The following is a 20,673-nucleotide window of genomic DNA, read 5'->3' as shown; positions in this document are numbered from 1 at the left end:
AAGTTGTACTGTTTTAATCACTCCCCCGAACTAACTTCTTAATCTGTAAATTTAAGAATAATCTGATTACGTCGATTCTTTCGAGCTTTCCATTCTAAAAGAATTATTATTTTTTTAAGAAAGTTAAATTTACTTATATTTTATTTTTCATTGTGCAACGGTTAAATCCCGTAGAATGAAATAAATGAATAAAGTAGTACATCGATTTGGAGACATCAATGCGTGGTCATGCGAGTCGCTATTCTTATTATCGTAATGGCTCCAGTATTTCAGTGAACTAGACGACGATAATTCATAGTTGTAACAACAATGGATATAATTGTTATGGTAACAATGATAAATTATTTATCTTTTTATATCATTTGAATATCAAAAAACGAATTTTAAAAGTACTTCAACTGTCTCCATTTACCCAAACGTTTACTAAAAAATTAGATTCGTGGTTCATGCACTAATCGATTACTTTCGATCAATTTTCGTATTCCTTACCAAATCGCCACTAAGAAACACGCAACACTTCCAATCGAGCCTCGCACCTGCAACAAACGGAAAAACATCGATCAGCACACGATCGTCGTTTCGCTTCGTCGCGTAAATATTTGCGTACGTTGGAAGATAGATAAAAAAAAAAAAAAAAGAGACGGAATTCATTAACGCGTTTTCGCCGCAAAGCGGCATTCGAACGAGCGGACCGGCGAATTTCTCGGATTACGAGCCCACTCGATACCGAGCCGACAAAAAAATAACTAGGATGGCGAAAAAAGAAAAAAAAAATACGCATCGAGCTGGCCCGGCCTGAAAACACGCGACAAGTTGGCCAACCGACCGGCGAAATCGTATCGCGGATTTTCGGTATTTTTTGCGAAACGCTTCCCACGAACTTTTTCTCGTTGCTCGTCGCGCTCTGTGTCGGGACAAGCAATAATTCGGACCCTCGTTCCCGAGGCGCAGGAAATGAGCGTGCGGTTTCGCCGCGCGCTCCCGCTTAATAATAATAATTATTATTATTTCGAGACGGGGTATCAATCATACGGATTTCGTGACTCAACTTTTACGAATCACGGAGACAACGTGCCCCGTAACACTCCAGAGCGAAAACACGCCGCTGCCGCCGCGGGACGATTTAAATCGCCGCGAAACGTCCGCTTTCTGACGTACGTAAGAACGTGTATTTCGAGCGCTAACGATATCCGTAGAAATTACACGCTCCGGACCTCCCGAGACTCGTTACCGAACGTATCGATATTAAAGTAAATTGCCCGTACGGGACGTGTAATATTCGTTCCAAATATCAGATACACGTTTCCGTGGCGAACTTTTGCGTCACGGTATACTATCTTGTACGGACCTAACGATTTTTCGTACAATAATTTCTACGACTGTTTCAGCAACTGTAAAAAGCGGGGGCTGGTCTACAATCTGTCACACAGATGGTACGCGACGGGACTGGGAATGTTTATACATTTATGAGAAATTTTAATTCTCGAAAAACTACGGAACGCAAGTTATTATATTTAGGGGTCGAGACAGCCCTCTGCAAAGCTTCCATTTCGTTAATATTGTAATATCGGGACAAAAAGTTTTCCTACTTCGATCCCCACGCGCCAGATATTCGTACTAAAAGGTATGTTGCAATTTACCGTACTTCGAAAGCGTGGTACACACGATACAGGACACTTTCGAATTTCATGTACGCGAGCGACAGAAACAAAAAGGTGTTCCGTATCATGCGTCGAAGCTCGAGTCAGCAGAGGACTCGAAGGTGGCAATTTTCTCCTCGGCGCGATGCATACGATACTGCGCACGAAATGAATTCAAATTAACAACGCTGTAGGATCGTTCACGGGGAGTCCGGCAGGCATAATTCTATCTCCTCCATCGCGATACCAACGAGCAACGAGACTTTGCGTTGCTTCTTTTTTTTTCAAATTTTTTCCTTTTGTTGATATTTTATTTTGTTTTCGTTTCTTCGTTGTTGCAAATCGATCCCGGGCCGAAAATCCAATTTCATGCTCCGTTCAAGACGCGCTTCGGCTTCGCTCTTAGCGCATTACGTATTCTGGCTTCGCCCCGCCCTCCGGTATTATTGCTCAACTTTGTGCTCTTTGTTTTTTCGTCCGGTCGGTCCAAGCTTCTTCTTCCTCGGAGTTAGGTTATCGGTAAACCGAGCGTTCATTATAATCGCATCAAGACGAGGAGGATGATGTCGATGGGAAGGATGGGCGAGGCCCTGGGCCGAGGGAAAAGGGCACTGGCCGCGGATTCCACGATGGAATTCCGCTCCGCGACGCGCAACGACCCCCGATTAATTTCAAAGTCCGAATCTAGCGAATACTGTCCGATCTTTTCCGTTTTCGTAATCTTTGATTGTACAAGGAACGTTACGATCGTCTCTGATCTGGAGAATTGGCCTTTTCTGTAGAAAATAATCTTTACGTACTCTGATCAACCCTTAAGAGATAACGGATAAGATGATTTTACTGGCTTGCTTATTCAGATTAACCTCTCGATGTACCATTTAAATCCAAATAATTGTTCATACAAGAATGGCTACATAAAAGAGTGGATTTGTTTTACGAATACCTCACGAATGTAAAAATGTGTTGATTTTTATATGTAAGACTTGATGACGAGTGTAGCTTTATGATTGTAAAACTTGGTACCGAAAACTTATGACGAGACAGACTTGTAATTAGAAAGTGAACACATAATTCTTTGAATCAATCTTATCAACTCATTTTGTTACATTCACTTGTTTTAAACTATTTTCTACTGTGAAATGTGTAATGCTTGTGACCCAATTGAATTTGTAATAAGTAAGATGGTTCACACAATTGAATTTCCTAAATAAACGTATCTAAAGTTATTATAAATAACTTCTAGAGAATATTGACAGGAATACTATAATTGATTTAAGAGATTTTTTATAAACGACCCGACGACGGATACATCGAGCAAAAGAAAAATTGAGATTCTTCGATAACTTTATAAAAGAAGCATTAATACACAATATTATTTATATTTCCTCTATAACTTAAAAAATTGATATGTATTATACCTACTAGGAAATAATATATAGTACATATGTATTGCTCTATCAACTAGAAAGATTGCTCGCTTTATTTACTGATTATCTGAGAATTTTCATGCAAAAGAAGAAACATATCATCATCCAATATATGTATCTTCTTAAATTTGGAAAAAATTGAAGATTCTAAAAAAGAATACCAGTAAAATCAACTCTCTAAGGAGTCAAATTTCATTAAATAAATCGCTAATAATATTAGGATAGAATATTTGCATAAAATGCTTTAAAAAAAATTTTGTTCCAAACGTTCATGATTAAAATCTCATGAATACACGAATACGTATTTCCTTCGGTTTAACTTCTCCATGCGCAAACATTAAATAATCCAGGAAAGAATTAAAGTGGGAGCATTTGCAGCAAACCGACGACAGTTTTCATAAATTCTAGTCGCATCAACCCTTTACCTGTTCCCCTTAGAATAAATATTATCAGGACGGATCCACCGCGTATTATATTATAATGGCGAGGGCATGCTAATGGAATCCGAGAACACGAAGGTTCGTCAACGGCGAGAACAGGAGTCTGAAGGTACACAGATGGTCCAAGCGTAGCCCTTAACCCTTCGGCTGAGAAATTTGCTCGTCCTCGCGTCGAAGAGTGACGGGTGGGGACCTATTAATATTCCTTAGATAGCGAGATCCCGTGAGAAAACTCCCTAAGGGTGTTTTTCCTTTGCTCATTAGCATAAGGCGATGATCCTTTCGTTTCTCACGGTACCTGCGACGTTTACGCTACCGATAAATGAATTCTCGAGGCGCCCTGAACTTTGTTTCCCTGTCCCATTTCGAATTTTCAATTTAATATTACATAATGCATACGTCCAGATTGGATTTTTAATATTTACGAAGTCAAATCGATTTCTAACAGCTGATTGAAATTCTTAGAATGCAATTTTAAATATACCGTATTAATAATAGAACTAGAAAGGTGATTCCGATTGGAAATTTTATATTCCGAACGTCGTGAACGATACCTAACGGTTTCCATAGCTGTCCCCTCTAGACTTTCAACCCTTCTCGCAGCGAATTTTCATAAAATTCCCATAAATAAGCGCGTTTGGGCCATCCTTATTTATATACAATATTTATACGTTACGCATGACCTGAAATCCCATCCCTTATGAAATTCAGGCGTAAATATCGACCTAGCTCGGCTCGAAAGGGGTGAAATGGAAGAATAGACGATGCTACCTAGACACACCTGTAAACGGTCGGATCCTTTGACCAACGATAGTTCGACGAGTGTCAATTCTCAGGTATCGCGATCGTTTTCTACTTAAAAATGTAACAATTTCTACAAGCATGATGACTATACGGTTGTCGTTGATCTTTGACGACTAACTTATGACAAAAAATCAACTGTACTGTAAGACTATATGATTATCTAAATTGTTCAAATAGAAATGATACAAGAAACATACTTATATTGCTCAGAAAATAAAATCATTTAGACATTTGTTTCTTCTACGAGCAAATATATTTTTGATTGGCAGTTACGTTACTATTGTCCAACAATAATTGAAATGTGTCTATTTGTAACAAAGTTTTGAAATTTAAATAATTCAAAGAACTTCAACCACGTACAGCATTAAAGCTCCGTATTCGTTATTAATCGGGTTCAGAGTGTAGATATTGATAAAAGTACTTAAATAAATATTTTTCTAGATCACCTAGCGGATGCTCAGTAATATTGAAATACCAAGCAATATTTAGAATATTTTATTGGCAGAATTTTGTATATCTTCTGCTCGAAATTCTTCCATTCTGACTATAAATTCGGTTTATTTTAAAACGGAATTCACTAAACCGCGGCGGATTCCCACGTAAATCTGGACAAATAAACAAATATTCTGACGTCACGGTGATCTGTGGCCATATTTATGACGTCAACTCCACGTTAGCTGGAGTTCCAATTTCTGTATACTTTAATATATATTCATATAAATTATAGTTTAATTTTAGTATTCTTCGTTGGAATAATCGTTCTTAAATAGTTCAAAGAATCAAATTTCAAAGTTAGAAAATAATGTAGAAATTTATAATCATTCTTTAACTATACAATACTCTTAAAAAATGTAATTTTTTTAAGATTCTTTATAATATATTATAAAAATTAGATGAGTATGCAGAATTTACAATTTCTATATGCTGAAATAAAAATTGAACTTGATATATTCATCTTTATCTGTTATCTTTATCAAGGTTAACTTGAAATCTATGTCAAATGGATATATTTTGACAGTTTTGTTGAATAATAAAGAATTTATCTGCAAGACTTCCTGACAAATAGCTATCATCAATTACGAAAATTTTGACATCAACGATTACTCTAAAAGAATTAAATAAATAGTTTCATATCTTTCTATACTAAAAAAAAAAGTCACAAAATAATTGGTGCTGAAGCCAAAATAAGTTTGACGCGTCAAGATTAGGCCACACTATCGTGTTCGGGCGAACCCGTCTGGCTCACGCCTACCGTTCCGCTCTTTATCCGCTTCGCAACGCAAAAATCACTTTTCCGTCGGTCTGTCCACGCAATAACGATCCCATTAGTTCCCCAAATCGTTCTCCAGATCGCCACTAAATTATCCAATAAAGCGCAGCGCCGTTACTCTCATCCAATACCCGTCACCGGTCATGCACGACAGCGTTTCGGTCTTTCACTCGTAACACGAAACGTAACGTCTCTCTCGCTCTCCCTCTTTGACCAGATGAAATATTTTTCCTCTCGACGAGGACGGAAACGCGGAAAATTAGCCTCGAGATCCGTCGAAATGAAAAGAAACGTCGAAGACGCGCAGAGGGGGGGGGGGAGAGCTGATCTCGGAGTAAAAGTCACGTAGAAACTTTCTTCCGGGTGGTGAATTTTTCGAAGCCCTCGAAGCCTCGCGCGGAGAGGGTGAGACAGAGGGGGAGGGTGAGTCCCCATCGTCACGAAATCGACGAGCAAATACTTAAGGCGTAACCTCGTTACGACGGCAGCCAGTGGAAAAGCGAGAAAAATCCACTCGATGCCTGTAGCGACGACGCTGGCGGGCGGCGACGGCGCGGAAAACTCGCTTCCGGTCGTTCGGCGTCTCTTCGACCGTTTGAAACACGACTGGGGGGCCGTTGATGCGCGTCCGTGGAAAAAACGTGCACACGCGGACCGCGCCCGCGCCCTGTCGGCGAGAAAATATTGGAAAATATAGAAAAATACGCCCGCCGGAACAATCTTTCGGCCGCATCAAAGGTCGCACTATCGCGAGCGTAAAACGAATTTTCGATTCGCGCCCGGTTGAAACACGAAACGAAGAATTTCGCGGTATAGCGTTTCGATGGCTGCGAGAGGAATGCCACTTCCGACCCCGAATCGATCGATTTCAACCGAAACGACGAGGGAAGTTTATTCTTTAATTCGATGACTGTTCGATCCTTTTTAGGTATATATTCGATCATTCGGAGTTCTGGAAAATATTGTGTGTTTACAAAACCTTGTTTCATTAACTGACAAGTATAAAACAATTTTATGCAGGATAGTATTCTACCATGGTTCTATGTGTGCATTGTAAGGGTAGAGAGGCATGAAAGAGTTGTTTTTTTTTTTATTGGTTACTATTGCTTGATTTTTATTAAACACATATTACTTCATTAAAACCTAGTCGATAATTTTAAATTTTGAAGCCTAAATTCCTTTGAAATAGTATAATCTTTCATAACTCTTGGTAGCCCTTTCAATTTCACTCTGTTAGGTTAACAAATTTCACTTCTTATGAAGAATGAAGTATCAATACTGTAACGTTTAATTTTTGTTCTTTTTCATTTGCATAAATGGATAAATAAGCTAGAAATTAGTGTAATGTCTTTTTTTTAATGTACCCGTAATGGTACTTTTGAACCTTTCTTTAAAATAACCTCCTCCTTTTAATCGTCTGCAATTAAATTCTTGAAAATATAAATAAGTTTATTCAATTTAAATTTAGGTAAAATATGCAACGTCTTTTATAAAACTCTGATATTAATAGTTATTAACTTGTCTGTTAGAACATATTTAATAATTTAATCCTCTTAAGGTATTCAATGTCTTTCTCGTTTTTCATTGCAATACGAGAAGTAATCTCCGTATTTCATATAATTTGCATTCAATTAATATACGTAGATCTTTAAATGATATTTTCATGAATTTCCAAATCAGATTCCATTCCTTTCACACTCTTTGTCAAAGAAGTTTTAGGCAAATGTTAAAAATGCACGATATGTTAGGAAAGAGTTTCATAAGCGTAGACAATACAGGTCAAAAAGGATAATAAAACGAAGATAGAGAGATAGGCAGGTTACAAAAGGTCGAAATAGCGTAAAAAGGACCTAATTCGGCACAGAGATAAGTTTTCATAGCAACCTGCTATGAAACGTTCTGGCACAAGCTAATTATACCACTTTAAGCTAAAACGACCTAAGCGAAAATACGAACGGATAGCCAAATTAGCCAAACGGAGCCTAGCGCTCTAGGTAATTACTTGATTCGGCCACGCGTAATTATCAACGATTAGAGTGTCGGTTTCGGGACATTTCTGAGGCAGGTGATACGGACACCGTCCTTTCTACCGTTACGAATGCACGACTAACGAACCTGGGTCTCCGTTTCGCGCGAAATCGTTGACCGAGCTTCGCCCGAGGTCCAAGAACGAAACCTCTCATGTTTTCCACGAACACGCGCAACGTGTCAAGCATAAACTATTTAGTTTCGATGCACGAGGGAAGCACCTGAAGCGTCTTTAGACTTTGGCGGAGTTTAAAATTAAGCGACTTGTCCAAGAGCTAGAAACGGAAAATGGGATTTAGAGAAAATTACACGTCACTGGGGTTCGTCGATTCAATCGTAGTCAAAATCGGTTTAACAATTAAGAATTGAAGTGTTAACTTAATAAATTTGGATAGAATTTGTGAATTTTAACAAGGTTCCAAATACAAGTACCGAAATCAATTTTAAGTTATGTACCTTACAATGGTCTAGAATCAAACTTTTACTTTGGCGGAATATTATACGATTTTGATCTGGCAATCGACGTGTTAAAAATGGAACCTTGTACGAAAAAATGTCACTCCACATTTTTGATTTATGTTTTACCACTAGTTCGATAACACCCTGTGCAATAACATCTCGATAAATCGCAAAGGAGATATATCATTTAGAAATAATCAAAGTCCAGACTTTCAGTTTATAGGTGCACGGCCAGGAAAGCGCGAACAATCGCCGCGATGATATACGTTTCAAGACAAGTATCTCAAGGCTGTCCAGTGGCAGAATATTAATATCCCGCCGTTCGAACTACCGCTAAAAAATCCAAGTTCGACCTTCGTCGGTCGTCGAACGCCGGAATCGAGTCGGTCCGCTCCAAAACGGGAAGGAACCCGAAGGACCGAGGCACGCCGTAATCGAAAAGTTTCGTAAGACGATTTTTTTTCTACGGTCAGGACGATGAGGGGGGGGAGAGGCGAGTCCCCGTGGCCGAGGCCAAAGAAAGCCACGGGGTTTAGAATAAATCAAGTAGAAAGGCCCGGGGAGAGCCGGGGTCCACGGCTAGAAATATTCGGCGCTCGCTTTGAACGAGGCCGCTGCAGCACGGGACGGCCCTAAAGGAAGAGGAAAAACGAGCAACGGTGAGGCTCGGGCCCACGGGGACGAGGACGGAGATAAACCGGGAGAACGACCGACGGAGAGGAGAGAAGGCAAAAGGAGGCGAACGAACGCGGCCCAGGCTACGTTACAGCAGCAACGACTGAAGATATCAATCAACGGGCGCATTGTGCTCGGGGATAATTTGACGCGCGGCTGAAAGGGCCAGATCTCGAATTCCACGATCGGATAATGGCCCGTATGAGGCCCCGAGAGAGGAGCCAGGAACCTCGGGGGTATCTACCGAACTGCAGCTTGTACAGGAATCGTCGTCGTGCGCGTTCGCGCTCACCGAACCCGCCTGGCCCCGCGATTGTCTTCTCGGCTGGGCCTTTATTTTCGTCAAGACACATTGTCCCGATTCCACGAACGCATTACTCAGCGGGTCCGCGTAACGAATCGATCGCGTCGATTTCATTCGCTGCGCTATCCGATACTGCCCCGGTGACGTCGGATTGAGTGCTTAAATCCGGAGACTTTTAAATCGGGGACCGAGATAGGTGTCCATCAGTCACCGACCACTGGACGGACGCCAATTGCTTGACAGGAAAAATTTGGAAGGTCCTGCGGGACGAGGGACGATAACCCGATCATTACGAAATCGACCTCTCGTGGCACTGCAACACTTATGTCACGATTATTTTCTTCTACTCTCTATTATAGTTAGACTGCGGATGGGAAATTTTAATTCTCAAAAAACTACGAAATTGGAACATTAGCGTATGGTTGACTATTCAAAGCAGATGAACACTCAATCCAGTCGAATTGGTCACAGATAGATTGGGTGTGTTTTGAGCGACGAATGATTAACTAAATATATTTATTTAGGAAGATTCTTTGCAACAAATCTGTTTCATCGTTCAATACGAATCTGTTTCATCCTTCGATCGAACAAATATGAGATAGAGACAATTTAAATAAATGGAACTAAACAGCAGAGCTCGATTGGATAAATATTTTTGTTGGCATATAATAAAACTGAACTTTATAAGAAATAAAATACATCAATCTCCAGGCTTAATAGTGGGTAAACAATTTTAAAATGTCAACGTTTTAACGTTGAACTTCATTTTAATAAAAAATCAAACAAATTTCCTAGCGACGATACAATGGTTTTGCCAAAGGAAGGGGAGGAAGTTTTCGAACGAAAAGAGGTTTACTGTTTTTCATAAAATTCTGTGATATGTTTAAAATATTGCTTTAAGTTGTAGTACAAAATGCCCAGATACTTCTCACATATATTCTTACGCTGTTACAGCTTGTTCTATCAAAGTATTCTTGATTTTACAGCGTCAGTGATTTGTTGGTTTATCAACACTTTGTCTAACTTTTTCTAATTCTTTCCAATCTCTAAGTCTTTCCAACGAAACTTTTTTCTACGAGAAAAGTAGATAATTTGCTCGATAACTGAGAAAATAAATTTCTCGTGTCGCTTTAATAATACCTATCTCATCCGTTCACAATTATCTTCTGCTCCCTGTCACGATGCAATTAATTTTCTGACTTTTTTCTCGGGCACATTCTTTCGATAACAAACTCATCTATTAACGGTGTAAGCGATCGTGGTGTTACGACGATAATTTATCTGTGGACATATTATAAATGTCATTGCTTTTCCAAAAATGTGAAGAAACCACAAATCTTGAAAGTTTTATGAAATGCAATCCCAGATTTTCTGATGGACGAATGCAATCATGATTAATATTTAGTACACTGGCTTCCAGAATATCATATATCATTGTGTTAGTTGTCAGACTTACTAGATCAAATATATTTCAATGCCTATCCTAGAATATTCGATTTTCCGATTTTGAAACCAGAATATGGATCTCAACTCCGTTCAGAAAATTATTATCATTACTAAATTTTTAGGTCGATACAAATCGATTCTAGAAACAAATACATCACCATTTCATTTCATTTTTCCTATTTCCTTCATCTCTGATTACTCTTGTGAAGTGTCTTTAAGGTTAGATTTGAAAGCAATCTTCAAGTATGCAATTTGACGCGGATATGAAGAAGATTACCTCGCGTAAATAAAATAAACCTCACGTGTCACTCTAGTAATGACTGTCTTCACACGTTCACAATTATTTTCCAAACCTCATCAACCTACAATTAATTTTCAAACTTTGTTCTTGCATATATTCTCGCATTATTACAATTTCATTTCCTAATAAATGCTCTTTCAATCTACTCTATCTAATTTAACAATTCCCCTTTTATTTATTTCTGTATTTTTTCCGTACCTTTACCCACAATATGACGCATATGACGTACACTTCCTTGCAATTTAATATTAAATAATATCGCCAAAATTTCATCTTCTATTAAAACACAAAACCCTCGAACAGAAATGTCGGAAATATCGAAAGAGTCGAAACTAGAGTTGCCAAAATTGGAGCATCGAAGTCCGCCGGATCAAAGACTCAAACACCATCGAATCACGGCGTCATTTTTTGATTCAGAGAAGCCAGTTTGCACTTCTATCGCTCGTACATCTATATTTTGACTCGCAATTTCTATTCGGTGTTCGTAAATTAAGCGACACGGATCAGTGCAACCGAACGTCCAAAGCGTCGAGCGTCCGTCGGCCAACGAACGGCCATCATCTACGAAGGAAACGCGCGAAATTTGATTTATTCAAACACAGGATACCCGAAATTCACTCGAATTTCTTCTTCCACGCGACGATTTCTTCCCGGGACCGAACGAGCATGATTTACGGGCGTCGCGTTCGCGATCGAGGAGGCACCGATCGTCGTGTGCGATTTCGAAACGTTCTAACGATTAATTACAGAGAATGGCGCCTCGTTCCGGCGATAAAAAAAAAAAAAACTATGCGCACGGGGAACCTCGACTGCGTAAAATATTATGCCGATATCAGTCTCTAACGACATTATCTCCCGTGATTAATACTTCTCTTGATAATTCTCATCCACGCGGTCGCCAACTTCTTCCCTTTCGTTCCATTGCGACAACCACCTTGAATTAATACTCTATTGCATAAATTTTATTCTATCTTTGGAAACAGAAATCACTCGTCCGTACCACCACGAATTAATCGATGCATCGATCAAACGACGAGTCGTATTCTTTACACGAATCGTTTTTATTTCATTTCCAATCAGGGTTAACTGCTGGTTAAACGTTGTCCAAACTCGCCAACGCGACGGTAAAATTCCATCTTGTTTCAACGTACCGTGCAAGAGACTCTTCTTTTTTCATTACCGATTTAACTCCTTAACGATCATGCTCGAGTCTGACTGCTTTGAAAAACTATATTTAATCTAACGTTTCAAGGGATGACAATATTTCCTTCAAATTATACGCTGGATACAGCAAAAGCTGCATTTTCATATACTTTAGAAATAAATCCAGGAAGACTGATCTTTCTTGGTTAACCTGAAAAATTTGAGCGTACAGGGGTCAATGGAATTTTCGAAGGATATTCGAAAATTTTTGGACAGGTAGCACGCGTGACAACGATTTTCCCTGCGCCCGGAAACTGAATGGGGAACACTTGACTTTCCGATTTCGCCCAAAGCAGGATTAAGAGGCAGAGAAGAGCGAGGCCACGGTTGGCTGTCGCCATTTCCAAGATACAATGCGACCCCGAGGGCGCCGTTACCTGAACGCCAGGAGCACGTGCTTCCCTTTTTGTTCGATACGAGGAAATTTTTCGAGCCCGACACGCGAGACACCTCAACCGCTCTACAGGTGGACTCTCTCTTCTCAGGCCGCGCCTTGGGATGGAGATTTGCGGTCAGCCTGTTTGCCTAACAGGTGGATCTATTCCACTACCGACGATTACACGGGGAAACTGTTTGCAATGTCCTCCTTCGAGACGACACGTTCACCTCCGGAGAATTTCATCCGCGAACAAATTTACTCGGACCGTGAAGATCGTTCTAGAGAACGATGGTCAGTCGCTCCCCCAGGACACCACAAACTTGGAGAAATCTCGAAGACCGAGGGTGTTTGGAACAGTCGCTGACGTTACGCTTTGTGCAAAAGCGTCAATTGTGTGTTGTTACGAGCGGTGGTTATTACCGAGGATAATCTCTTTCTTGGTATACTTGAGGATATTCGTGTACTTTGATGCGATAAATTATTCTGCAGTCGTAGACAGAAATACAAAGACAGTGGTATAGTACAAGTTGTAACGAAAGATCGTTGCAAGTGGAGCGTCGTTGAAATCGCAGACCACTGTAAGTGGTCTAAGTCGATGAACGATTCTCGTCAGATTGATTTGAAAAATTTAGAAATCACTGGAAAAACACAGTGTCGATCGCGATAGTAATAATATTTCTCTATCACCTATCGATGAATACCCCTCAACACAGAACAGTTCCACGGTAAATTTGAAGAAGAAACGAAGGAAGCTTTTTAGAAGTGTTTTAAGTGTTTTAAGTCGCGAAAATTTCGAGTTTTTTTTAATTAAATCAATTCCTTACCTCGTTCACTCGTCGGTGATCGGTGGAAATCTCGCAGCGAAAGCGCCGTCGGCTGCTAACATGTCCAAACGTAACATTATTCTTCGGACGGTAGTCTTTTTCAGCGACGTTCGTTATCAAATACATCTCGCAGCTTCCTTTCCCCCACTATTAGCACACATTTTTTCCTTTTCTTTTTTTTCTGTTTCTCGTTTATATACTTTCGTGTTACACTTCCCCGCACTCGCAACGACTCGGTGCAAAAATATTCGTTCGCCGTAGGCGTTGGATCGGTTATCTTCGGTTTGTCGTGCGTTACGCAATGATCGAACATCACCGCGTACCTGAGGATCGACGACGAAACGAGCATCGAACGTGGCTTTTCATCGACGGTGCTACGAGATTAACGAGACATTTTCACCGTTTTCCATCGCGGTCTCGGATAAAAGGGAACCGTACGTGCGAGGATCGAATAAAGATCGGTTCACGCGATTCGAAGCACCACGTGACTCCGGGGCACGATGTCGCACAAACCGTGTTCGAATGACCGGTGCTCGTTGTCTACGGACTCACTGCGACGTGACGAATTCACTGGTAAAAAAAAAATTCGATCAGCGAACAAGAATTAAACCGAGTCAGCGTATTCTGATCGACGAAGCTCGCCTCGAACGATCTTCGCGATCATCTTCGGGTGTTGAGGCAACTTCGGTCGTATCCAATTTCATCTCGAGTCCCGTGCGATTTAAAGTGCTTTCGCGGCAAACGTTCCGAAGAGATCCGAACTGCGAGGACCGTTCGCTCCGCAAGATCTCCCCAAACATCTGTTAGCCCTAATCGAGGGTTCGGGCTCGAACGACTTCCATCTCCCCGAAGCTTCGATACCGCGTCGAGTCTCGCGGCAGATTCGACAGACCGGAGACTACCGGAAAGTCTTTCCCTCGAAATCGAGCATATTCTTCGATATCTGTGCGCAGCACTCGGGTCATCCTTCGATTTCTCGTCTAAATTCTTCTCGATTGTCTCCGAGCGATCCGTGGACGGTTCCTCTCGGACCGCGGTGGTCCAAGATCATCGGTACGATTAGGCAAAATCCATCTCGAATGGGATTCTCCGGCTTTCCCAGATGCTGATTATTGCGTCGTGTCCGAGAGTGGACGGCCGAAGGTAGACTAGATGAAGAGACTGCCCAGGAAGGTTCACACTGCCCGGCGGTCTGATCGCTGACGACTGAACGCCGTGGTAGCGTTTCACCGCGTAGTAAGCCGACTCTCGCCCCGCCATCGGCCTCTCTTTCTCTGCCTCTCCGCGAGGAGTGAGCGAGAGAGATAAACGATCGAAAGAAACGAGAGAGGGTCGTCGAAAGTGAGAAAGAGATCGAGAGACACCCGTCCTTTTCGACCCACTCTGACGTTCTGCGCGTCCTGAGAGCAGCGTGCCCCCGTCCTGGTCGCTCGCTCCGTTCTCTGCATTCACCCCCCACCGGTTCCTTTTCGTTCTTCCCCCACCGTACCGGTCGCTTTCCCCCACCACCGTCCCCGTTACCCCCACCGAGCGGCGTCGGAGGTTTCCGCGATCGCCGCTGGGCGGCACCAGCGTCCAAACTCTCGAGCGGGACGTTGTTCGAGCGTGGCGGGCAACAAAGATCCCGTCGGTTAGCGCCGTTATGTGGGAGAGAACGCGCTCCACTGGTTGGTGGAAGGGGAGTGGTAACTACGGGTCGTCGACTTCCCCTCTCGTCGTGCCGGTGCATTCCCCTCCATATTTATCGCTCCTCCTCCACCCCCACCGGCGAGGCACGTGTTCCGTTACGCTCGGGCCTGCGTGAACGCGACTCGATCCGTCTTTGTCTTCGCTCGCTGCGTGCCGGGGACCGTGGTAGGGGCCACCGAACCACGACGGGGGCGCGAGAGAAACATTCGATGGTGGGGAGCAGAAGACCGTAATGTTGCCAGCATGCGTCACGCGCTCTCCACGCTGCGACTATGGCAATGTCGCGAGGAAAAGACTCGTGATTTTACAGAAAAACTGCTTTTTCCTTTACTCGGTTCTTAGTAAGTTTGATCAAAATTGATTTCACTTTGACTAGAAAGTATTTAGCAGAGACACTTTGCGGAGCAAATTGTGAAACGAATGATGGAGAGAAAAACAGATGAAATCATTGGGATTTCACATTAATCGAGGGTACGAGTGTGTAATACGTAAAACTTATGGCGACCCACAGTATGTACATTTAAACACGAGGTTCCCAATACGAACAGCTAAACTCGAGGTTTATCGTTGGGAAATGTTCTTATCGGATCGTGCTATCATTGCCGCTGGATGTTTGTCACGCGGTCTATTTATAGCAAATAACGCGGTTATCGTTCCCGGCTTTCAAAGTACACACGACCACTTTACGCCGCGTGACGATAACGCGATTAGCGTTCGTTCCGATTAAAGTAAACTGGTTTTAAGGGGGCGAAGCAATTCACATCCATAAACGTTTTCCGGATTCGCTGACGGTCCTATCAGCGACGCGACTCGCTCTATTCCCTTTAAAGTCGGTGTCTACCGTGGACGGCGCAGCATCGTAAACTTTGGGGGAACAATTTCAATCTAACACAGAGCACTGGAACTATCGGGACCGATTACGCGTCGGGGATGCGAATTGCTTGCGACGAGCGTTCTTAAGGACAGTATCGTTTTCGATAGTTTGCGAATCGTTAATTTGAAAGTACTCCCCGTCACTTGGCCACGTGATTCTACCTTAAGATTCGAGGGAAACCTAATCGGGCTACCCGTTCAGAGCCGTTTGTCCCTACGTATCTTCTCACAGCACTCTGAAGGGTGCATGACAGATATAATTATACGAACCAAGGAACTTTGAACGATCTTGAGCGTAACGAGCCATCCAAACGTCTTCGCGCTAACTCCTCCTCCGACATAGCTTCCCGTCGTCCGATCCGCGGAACAATAATCATCATCATCACGTTCGCTCTAACAGCCTAACCAACCGGTACACTGACCACTCTAAACGTCACGTACACACTTTTGCCTCTGTTAAAGGACGTCGTAGAGATCACCGAGAGACGCAAGCGTTGCCAACGCGGTCCAGTGTAACGAAGACGAACGGACACCCAGCTTAACCGACGCGAGAAGACAGTATCTCGAGAGAGGGTTGGCACGCGTTGAACTGACTGTTGTCGAGCCCGATCGGTCCGCCCGAAGCAGCCAAGTTTCCCCTTCGCCACTTTCCCTGCACGTTCAGCCCTCCCTCTTTTCCCCGCCCGTCTTACCGAAACTTGGACCGTCGATACACGTATTTTCCCCTTTATCCCTTCCTAGTCAGTCACGATACACTGTCTTCTGTCTTCCTCCCCCGCCCGTCCACGTAGAATTCCGGAATTCCGCGCGTTCGTAGCTCCACCTTTCCCCTCACGGAGCGCAAAATCTTTTTTTAAACCCCGCCTAGCGGCGCATCTGACCGCGAGGGAGCAACAGAGAGGAAAAAAACTGAGCAGGCGCGAGCCACTCGGCCTTTTCCCCACTTCTGCCGCGGTGCAAACACGCTGCATGCAATGACTCCGCCCTCTTTCGACGGATTCCCCAACGGCGCTTTTCCTCAGCGAGAGATTTTCCGGGGAACTATGGCTCTCTTCTCGGTTCTCAAGAGGCGGGAGACAGTCGCGACGAGCGCCGCCAGTTAGCGCTATCACGACATTCTGCTGACATCTGTCGGTGCACGCTCCGTTTCGTCGAATTGCACCGGTATTTTTGGTATTGCATCCCTTCTCTCTTTCAAAGGGATTGATGGTAATATGTAGACACATCGATTTAACAAATATGATAGTCGATACTTTTTTTCGAAAGCGCACGAACATTACTAGGGAATCGATTTCTAATTTTTGTTTATCAAAATATTATTTATTAAACCAGAATATTGAATTTATGAAAATGTTGCATCTGCTGGCGATGATAGATTAATGTAAATGCATCGAAGACACTTTAAAATCGTGAGTATGTGTCTCAAGTTCCCTATGGTATCTTCAATCGGTAAGGAAGCAACCATCTCGTATGTAGCTATCGATTGAACACCATAAAGTTACTAGACGGAATAGACTGAATGTTGGTGACATCTCTTGGTGGGACTATTGGCGTGAAACTACCCCCTAGAATGATTGTATCTTTCTATTTTGTCCAAATTCATTGCGGAAGGAGTTAAATTTCACGTAACAAAACTGTTGAACTTGTTTACATTTACGTAACTAGATTTTCAACTGGTTAATTAAGTAGAATATTTATAAGAATACGAAGTACGATCAATTACGGTCGAAATTTGGAAAACAACAGAAAAAGTATACTTTCTTCTGCATTTTGTTGCAATTCGGAATATCTATATGACGGGAAAGCAAGTTAACGAAACGTGCAATTCAAGCCCATAACCATCTTGTCCTATGGGGTTGGTACTACCCGTCGGTATTATTTCCCTAACTTTCTGCAGCGTTGGTAAGCTAGGGGTCTGTCTACAGTGGTTTTCTACCGATTAACTCGTAATTTGGTGCAAAGGAGGCTCCCGATGACGCATGTGGGACAAGTTGCGCGGATTTGGTCCGAAAAACGCGCGAAAAAATGGAAGATGAAATACTCCCCAATTTTTTAAAGTCGATTTAGGATGTATTTGATCAGGAAACTCTGGAAAATGTAAAGAAAAATAATATTGTAGACAGAATGTTTTAAAAAATACCAAGTTTGGATAGAAATTTTGAAAATAAAATAGAAATAAAGTACTTGTCTCTAAACATACTTGTAAAATCGATTTAATTTTTTTACCAGGACTTTAATTACAAATAATAGCACGAAAATTTGATAATGGCTATTCAAATAATACAAAACAAATTCTACTTCTCGTTCAAAAGAATTTGTCGCTCACAAAAAGATTAATAACTATCGTTTATCACATGGTAGATGAGATTTTCGTTGTTCCAAATTTTTATAACTTGTTATAAAACTGAAGAGAGTTTATGGCGGTCACCACAAGTGACTTTTGTCCAGTTAGGTTGGCGATCCGTTACACTGAGCGTCGCATTAAAAAGAAAAGGCGCGGCCAGTCGTGCGTTGAGCGAGATCGCATCAAGTAGATTCAGCCGTGTATGGTCAGACCGAGCGCACAACTCATCGCAGAGTAAGACAGAACGCTTTCGTTTGGCAACAAAAATAAATGACTGATATCTTTGAAAACTACATGTTGGAAAATATAGAGTAAACAATTTTCAAAATATTTATATATAAAATAAAATTATTCCATCTTCCTCGTACTTTCTATTGCCGTTTCTAGAAGATATTTGTCGCTAATACAAAATGTACTATTCTACTGCCCCTGATCAAATGGATGAACCAACAATTTTTATATTTCTTTAGGCCCTCAAAATTAAAAAAAAAAAAACACGAAAAAATCGATAATCAAACTTCAAAGCGTTGCCATTTTTTTAATTATTAACTTTTTTCTTCTGTTCTAGTATCTGCTATGATCAAACTCATACTAATTAAGAATCTTTCAAATTTTTATTATTCCAAACAAACAGAATGGCCCGGAATCATGGACACTGAGGCGACCTTTTTTTAAGAGGTTTGAGAATATGCAGTATCTTCAATTTTAACATTCCTTCGCCCGAAAAATTTATAAACATCACTGAAACATGTATAAATAAACCTTCTAAACTTAATTGTAAATGGTACCATAGTTAATTCGCAAAAAATTCTAAAAACATGTACTTCACACTAAAATACCCCCTTAAGCGTATACTTAAATGATACACTGTCCTCTTAAGGTCTGATAAGCGAAACAATCGACATGGAAAACATTCTTCCACCTTTTAATGTCTCGGTCAGGCGCACAGGATGCCCAGAACGCTACAGCATTCAACGAAAGTAGCAACGGGGACTAACAAAGTGGGTGGAATTCTCTTTTCCAGGAATCTCTTCCCCCTCGCCGAGTCGATTCTTTCGTTCGCCGAACTATAGGTGGAACGTTCTTACGCGCATCTGTCGGGTAGCATACTGGGCACGGAATTCGAGTCGAAGGTATGCGCGGTATGCGTGTGACCGTGTAACGTGTAAGTGACCACCGGCACGGTGATAATTATGACGCTGGTGACGATAAGGATCTCCTGGTTTGTCGGCGATAATTATGCGTGGTGGGACCACGGTGGTCATTACCACTCGGAAGAAAAAGGAAAAGGGGGCCACGACGCCGCCGGAGCGTTTCCGGTTAACGAAGAATGCGACAACGACGATCAATGCGCGCGCCGACAAAAGAATCGCTCGAGCGACGGAGAATATTTTCGAAGCGGCTTTGTATACGCGCGGAACGCCACTCGCGGTTTCGTGGGAATCGACGTCAACTCTAGGAAGACTCCTCGACCCAACTTCCAGATCTAGGTGGCTCTTAAACGGTGCTCCACGGACCCTACGGATGGACAGATATCTGGGGGCCCACGAACTTACGCGTAGAAATTTTTAAGATTTATTTTCGTTGCGTATATTATGCTTGAAAATGTCAACTTTGTCTTTTTATTATGGTAGCTATTAAATTAAAATGAATCTTTTTGTTTAATGCCTTGAATTTGTGGCTGTGTCTTGTTTGGAGGAATTGCAAGCTTCCTCAGATAAATTGACGATATAGTAAAGAAATATAGAATTTGTTTGGAAACTTTGAAATGTTGATGGAAATATTTTGCTTAGGCAAAGTTGAAATCCAAAATAGGGAAAAATTATTTTAGCTAGAAGATTTCCATCTGTTTGATGGCAAAGATTTCCTTTTAAAGGCGACTTTGACTGTTTAGAAAGGTTCACTATTTTTCATTCTGGTAAAAGTAATTAACGCATCTGACGAAATAAGCTATCGACCGAACGATTTGTTAGGGAAACGCGAACGATGTTACCATTTAGATCCCGATCGCTGAACGCGAACGTATTCGCTGTCGACAGCTCGGTAGCCACCTAACGAGGCCTTTTTTGCAACACTCCTTGCTCCCGAGCGTGAAATTAGTAGCAATTTAGCGTTTCAGGGAATTCCTCGCTCTTCACTGTACCCGTTTTGAGTTCCTTGTTCTTGGATATTAATTAAACTTGCAAAGCGTCTACGAACCATACTATATCAACTGATTTAATAAGCCTTTGCGTATCTTTTTTCAAATGTACTGGGTTCGGATCAACCACTGTAGTAAAAAACTCTCATTTAGTGAAGCAGTTTTAGAGAAACTTAGCACTAGTTAGGAAATCATGATTTTACCAATGTTTCAAAATGTTCCGAGAAAGGGGCTCGCGACTGCCAAAAAAGGCTACCAATTAAGAGGTACGTAACTTTAATAGTAAGTTTAATATTCCACACACATCGTTAGACACCTGTATGCTACCAACTTATGAAACCTCGATGAAATCGAAGTGAAACAGTTTGGGGGTGGGTCTCCCCGTTAGAGTTCGAGTCAAAACAGAGTGTAGCGACCAATTCGTTTG

General features: G+C 41.8%; 1 long non-coding RNA gene across 3 annotated transcripts in view; it reads right to left on the bottom strand.

The window, feature by feature from the left end:
* Window positions 1-14,618, bottom strand: part of LOC143342685 (uncharacterized) — a 118,238-nt gene extending 103,620 nt beyond the window's left edge. For all 3 annotated transcript variants that reach the window (XR_013079850.1, XR_013079849.1, XR_013079851.1), the window contains exons 1-2: window positions 13,201-14,618; window positions 490-536 (exon numbers count right to left, since the gene is read on the bottom strand). This is a non-coding gene — a long non-coding RNA (uncharacterized LOC143342685). The remainder of the gene's footprint in view (window positions 1-489; window positions 537-13,200) is intronic.
* Window positions 14,619-20,673: the final 6,055 nt, after the last annotated feature.

This window comes from Colletes latitarsis, chromosome 6 (assembly GCF_051014445.1).
Source record: "Colletes latitarsis isolate SP2378_abdomen chromosome 6, iyColLati1, whole genome shotgun sequence".
Taxonomy (NCBI): domain Eukaryota; kingdom Metazoa; phylum Arthropoda; class Insecta; order Hymenoptera; family Colletidae; genus Colletes; species Colletes latitarsis.
Note: the sequence above shows the minus strand (reverse complement) of the source record. Positions and strands in the feature narration are given on the sequence as shown.